General features: G+C 37.8%; 1 long non-coding RNA gene across 1 annotated transcript; it reads right to left on the minus strand.

Moving 5' to 3' along the window:
* Positions 1-441: 441 nt before the first annotated feature.
* Positions 442-1,369, minus strand: LOC146312549 (uncharacterized). The gene is made up of 3 exons (XR_014772115.1): positions 1,285-1,369; positions 1,053-1,137; positions 442-817 (listed from the first exon to the last, which is right to left on the minus strand). It is a non-coding gene; the product is annotated as an uncharacterized LOC146312549 (long non-coding RNA).
* Positions 1,370-5,834: the final 4,465 nt, after the last annotated feature.

A 5,834-nucleotide genomic window follows, 5' to 3' on the forward strand; every position in this document is an offset into this window, starting at 1 on the left:
AGTTGCGCCAGTTAAAATAGAAGCGTCCCGTCAAAATTTTAAATCTATTAAGAATTTATTGGTTATAGGTCCAAGTCCATATAGGACGGCGTGTGGGTCAGGACTCGGACCGCGGTCCGCCTGTTAGGGACCCCTGCTATATAGGATACTTACAGATGGTCTGGGTCCATCTGAAGATTAGCAATGAATGTTGAGTAAAAAGCACATAGCTGCACTGCCTTTTCCTGTCCCTGAGAGGAGAGGAGAGGAGAGGAGAGGAGAGGAGAGGAGAGGAGAGGAGAGGAGAGGAGAGGAAACTTTAGCGCCATGTCTGGAAATCAGCAGTTTTCAGAGTCATGGTGTAACACTATAGTGTTCATGACTGACAGAAAAACACAGTCACATACCAGGTGCAGGTCAGGTATATTTGTCGTAGCCTCTCAGTGTGGCTTAGGTGTGCAAAGCACACTCAAGTGTTGCTGTCGGTACCGCACTGCTTCGTTGACATGTGTCCTACTTCACGTTTGGTCAAGACATATAGCTGCACTACCTGTTCCTGTCCCTCGGTCCATGTGGCTCTGGTTATGTGACGAGAGGAGAGGACACTATAAGACTGATGATGTAGACGGCCAACACAAACAACCCACAGTTATTTGTTGTCTGGAAATCAACAGTTTTCAGAGTCATGCTGTAACACTACAGTGTTTATGACTGACAGAAAAACACAGTCGCATACGAGGTACAGGTCAGGCAGTTGTCAGGTGTATTCATCGTAGCCTCTCAGTGTGGCTTAGCTGTGCAAAGCACGGTCAAATGTTGCTGGAGCCCTCCTTGATTTCTGTTTGTTGTTCATGAAGGACACAAGCACACAAACATAAAAAAAGGATATGACAGTTGGCATATACCATAACAGTCTGTGGTTTTGCACATGTACATCACAGAAATCTCTGTTTAACACTTGAGTGTCAGAGCAAAACAGAAGGAGCAGTGACTGAACCTTTAAATGTTTTCACATTATAACTATTGCTCATACTAATGGTATGCACAATCTATGAACTGTAAAGTTGACTTACAGCATGTTTGACTCCAGCTCAAGATGACTGTTGATGTTGCTTGTTGCTTCATTGACATGTGTCCAACTTCACATCTTGTCAGAGCCTTGTGAGAGGAAGAGAAAAATGTTACACCATTGATGCATATAAAAAAAGCACAATACAGACAGTGTACATTACATGCTTATATACCACTAATACACAATAAAAAAGAGACACATATCATGCATGGGAGTAGGCTGTTCTTATTTACCTGGCACAGGTCGATTTATAGAGCAGATAGTAGTGGTGTGTTCCTGTGAGTTTTGTCTCTCCATCTCTGGAACATGTTTGTTTCCTGTTAAGAACAAGTGCACAAACACAGATCAACACTCATTCACATGTTTACCTCTGCAAATGAAAATAATAAAAAAAAAAATTTCAAGATGTTGTAAGTTATGTATGTTAATTATTTCATGTTTATAGATCAGTGGAAGAGAGAGATGACATTAACCAATGATGTACATGGTCAGAATTTACTGTGTCCATAAGTATTACTATAAGTTATTGGCAGCATTCAAAGAATCAAAGAAAAACAAACATAGTTACCCACCAGGTCCAGGTTGTGCTCCAGGTTAAATAATGGTGAAGCAGTGGCCTCTTGGTGTGCCGACTCCCACTCCCAGGTACATGGATGCTTTAGGTTAGTGGTGAGGACAGCAGTGACGGGTTGCTGGACTCCATCTCCTCCTGCACTGTGCTAAGACCAGGGGTGTATTCTAGGTTTAGTGAAAAATCTGAGTTAGTTAATCTTGACATAAGTAAAATTCTGGATTACCAGTGGGTCATTTACAATGGAATATGTTTTGTTACTGACCTTATCCACGGTAGTACGCAGCTTAGCTTCCCTAATGGTGCTCCTCTCTGCTTGTCCCAATTGGTGGTGTGCTGACTCAAATTCACTGTAGTTAATACACTGACTATAGATAAGGTCCTCACATAACCCCACTTCAAATAAGCTGAATGATCCCTTTAAAAGCTATTAAAATTGTTTTAAAGGCACTTGGCTTTTTTGTTTACCAACAAATAGTATATCAACATGTTTTGTGAGAAAATGCAGTTTAAGCCTCCCGACCTAGACATGGCATTAGACTAACTTATGCAACTTCAAGAAAGCAGACTGACATAAAAGAAACATTTACACTTTTTAAGTCTGCCTTTATTTACTTCAACTGCAGTGGGATGAATTTATTACTGTAAAAGAATTAAATTTATTAAAGGGATGCTTCAGCATCATGTTCACTGTAAATGCTGTAGTGTAAGTGTCATTCAATGTGCCTGATGTACAATTCACATAGGCATCACTAAGTATAACTAGAAAATTTTGCACAAAACTTTGAGTGTGCCTTATGCTCATCTGCTCACTCATAGCTGCTGGCCATAGCAGCCATTGAATGTCTGGCTCTAAGTCTAATATCCATCACTGCCTACTGCCATTTTTATTGTCAGCCATTTTGTTCTTCTCTCACTTACATCCTTTCTCAGTTTCAGACTTCAGTGTTCTCTCAACATACACAAATTGCACATCAGATTGTAGGAAAAGCTGTGCCGGTAGCAACATGTGACCACAGAAGAAAAAGGACTTATAGTTTTGGCTCAGCGAGGTCAAAAAGGACAAGTTTTCCAACCAACTGCCCCATTCACTCCCATGTTAACTCAGATTAAGACCTTCAGGAGAAAAGCAGATGACTCCAATTCTTTAAATCGTTGGTGTGGCCACATATTTGGCACCACAAGAATAAAATTTACATGGCTGTGTTCACAGTCTTCTCTTGTCACTCAACATGTGTTTGGTTTGGCTGTGGGACTTAGGGTCTGTCACTCAGAGGCAGTAGTTCGAGAGGCAGATTTTCATCAAATGCATGTCTTGCCTACACAGTGGATACATGTCCACCCACAGTTGCTGGGCAGAAATTTTCAAAGCTGATTGTGATTGGTTTAACTGAATGTCTGGCTCTAAGTCTAATATACATGGCTGCCTGCTACCATTTTTAATGTCAGCCATATTGTTCTTCTGTCCCATTTAAGGGAGCTAAGCACAGTCCACAGTCAAATAATGTACTCTGTTGTCACTTTCAGTTCAGATTTTACTTCACTCACCAATCAAGCACAGCCTCCAAATGTACTTCTCTTTGCCTAGAAGAGGAAACAATATATTAGTCTCATCTTATGTATCTCAGTTTGTCTGTGTGTATGTCTCCTCAAACTAAGCAGCACCAGTTATGACTGTTTTTATCCATAGGTTTGCAAAAAAGTACATTCATAATAAATATTCAAATTCTAGGCACTTCTACACACACTACATTAAGCAAACGTTCACACATAACCAACAATCTTCACGTAATAAAGCTATCAGCTAATAATTGTCAAATAAAAACATCATCACATGAGACATAATTAATTAAACATAGGCACATATGTGACTGGTTACACCAGAAAGACAATTAGCCTATATATAGATTAGATATATAGATTTTATTTTTTTACGGGACGCTCTTATTTTAACTGGCGCAACTATTCTAGTCTTTCCGGTGCTGGTTTATCTGATCAGGAAACACACAGACCAACTGCAGAGAGCTGCGTGTGGAGGAGACTGTTGTCAATGACGGAGTTTATTACAACACAAACTAACGTGATGGTTAATGACATCGACACCAACCAGATGCTCTTATAAAATGAAACAACGTATAAGGAGGCCTATATGTAAAACAGGAGAGTCTGTGTTTCTCTCTGAGAAACTTTCAGATCTTCTCACAGCAGAGTGAACAGGTGAGGGAGGAGAGGAGGGCAGACTGATCACTAATCAATCACTGATACCGTCGTCCTCTCGGACTAATTAAAAAAATAAAAATACCAAAACTCGTGACAAACCATACCTGGGTGTCCACACAAATAAAGTCTTTGTGTGAAACACTGCAGAGTGTAACATTGTGCTGTTTACAGACAGTCTGCTGTCTGTAGTTTGACAGAGACAGAGAGGGTCGTGTCTAGAAGGTAACCCTAGACCCGCGAAAGATCGCGCAAGTTTGATTATTTTAGTAGAAACAACGAACACAAATCTCGCGAGAGTTGTGCAAATAAAGCGTTACCTTCAAGACACGACCGACAAAGGTGCGCAGCTCCAAAAATAGAAAATCATGTCGTGGTGTCGATGTTTTTAATGTGGCGGCCGCCATAAATAAAACATTATTCACTGATCCACAGAGAGTCACTGAAACACTGATCACTGACCTGCTGTGATGGAAAAAATACTTCAGATTTTTACATTGTGGTATTAGTGTTTTTACTTAATTACAATTTAATATTTTGCATGTTATTGTTTCCATTTTTGAAAAATCAACATTTTTATTGCTGTTGTTGTACTTTAATTGTATTCTTATCATTATTTTTTTTGATGACTAAATACAGACCTGCAAACTCAGAAGAGGAGAAAAAGGTATCATGTTGGTAAACCAGTCCCCTGTCCTCTGTCCTCTGGGGGTCTGGGAGCGTCTGTCCTGCTCCAGAAGAAAAATGTTGTGATTTTAACGTGAACACAACATCTGGTGACTGTTTCAGTTAAAAGAGTTAGTTCCATCTTCTGTTTGTGGTTTCTGCAAACATTACTACCTTTACTTTTACCTTTGTACTTGAAAAAAAAAAGTAAAAAAGTAAAGTAAATACAGTAAAAGTAAATCTACATTAATTATTAAAGTGTTTTTACTTTAGCAATTTATAGTTGTTCATTTAATAGACCTGTCTTATCTTTTCTTTTGTATATTACCATTGTTCTTAAATAAAGCAAAAGTAATGTAATAGAAAAAAATGCAGAACAATATTTCTTATCTGATTACTCGATTAATCGGCAGAATAATCGATAGATTATACTTAAATTTTACTGGTTCGGCCCACTCAAGAAAGTTAGACATTATGATGTTCCGGACCTTTGCTTTAGGAAATTTTCTCTAACTGGACCTCTTTGAATTTTAATTGAATACCCCTGGTTTAAAGGTTTGTGATGATTTCGGCCATTGCATTTCCTCCTAAATTGAATGCACAGTCACAGCACTGATCAAGCTGTCTTGGGCCAGTTGATTTAATAGAGATTACTCAGAGACTGAGAGGCATCAATCAAACTTGATTTGAAATGAGAATGACAATGAAGTGAAATATTGAAGTGTTTTCTGAAGGGCTTTGTACAACTGAATAGCTGCCTTTATAATTTAAGAGTGTTTGAAGTATGTGGAATTTTTTAATGTTTGTGGAAAGGTTGAAGCCACACTGAATGGCTGCCATAATGTAGTAATATTTGAATGATGTGGAATATATAAGTATCTTTTAGAAAACTGATGCCAGACTGAATAACTGGCTTTTTAATGTAATGACCTGGTGTCAATGCAATAAACCCAGGTTAAAATAATTTTTATTAAATGAAAATATCAAGGCATTAATAAACATAAACAAATAAAGAATAATAATAAACATAAGTGTTTTTGGGTTTATGGAAGAAAAACCTTTATCCTCTTAAAAAAACAAATAAATCCCTAAAATATGAATGCAAAAAAAAAGAAAAGAAAAATAAATTATTACTGATAAAAATTAGAATAAATGTGTAAAAAAAAAAAAAAAAAAAAAAAAAAATTAAATAATGAAGACTGATTAGTAATTGAAAAAGCCTTCAGTATAATTTTTAAAGGAAGGAAAAGGGGGTAGAAAAGCACTTCCTACTGTGTCAGGGGAGCTGTTTGCTGAAAGGGAGAAAGAGTCAAATAACTGGTTACTGAT

This window comes from Lutjanus erythropterus, chromosome 16, assembly GCF_056507025.1.
Source record: "Lutjanus erythropterus isolate fLutEry1 chromosome 16, fLutEry1.hap2, whole genome shotgun sequence".
Lineage (NCBI taxonomy): Eukaryota > Metazoa > Chordata > Actinopteri > Lutjaniformes > Lutjanidae > Lutjanus > Lutjanus erythropterus.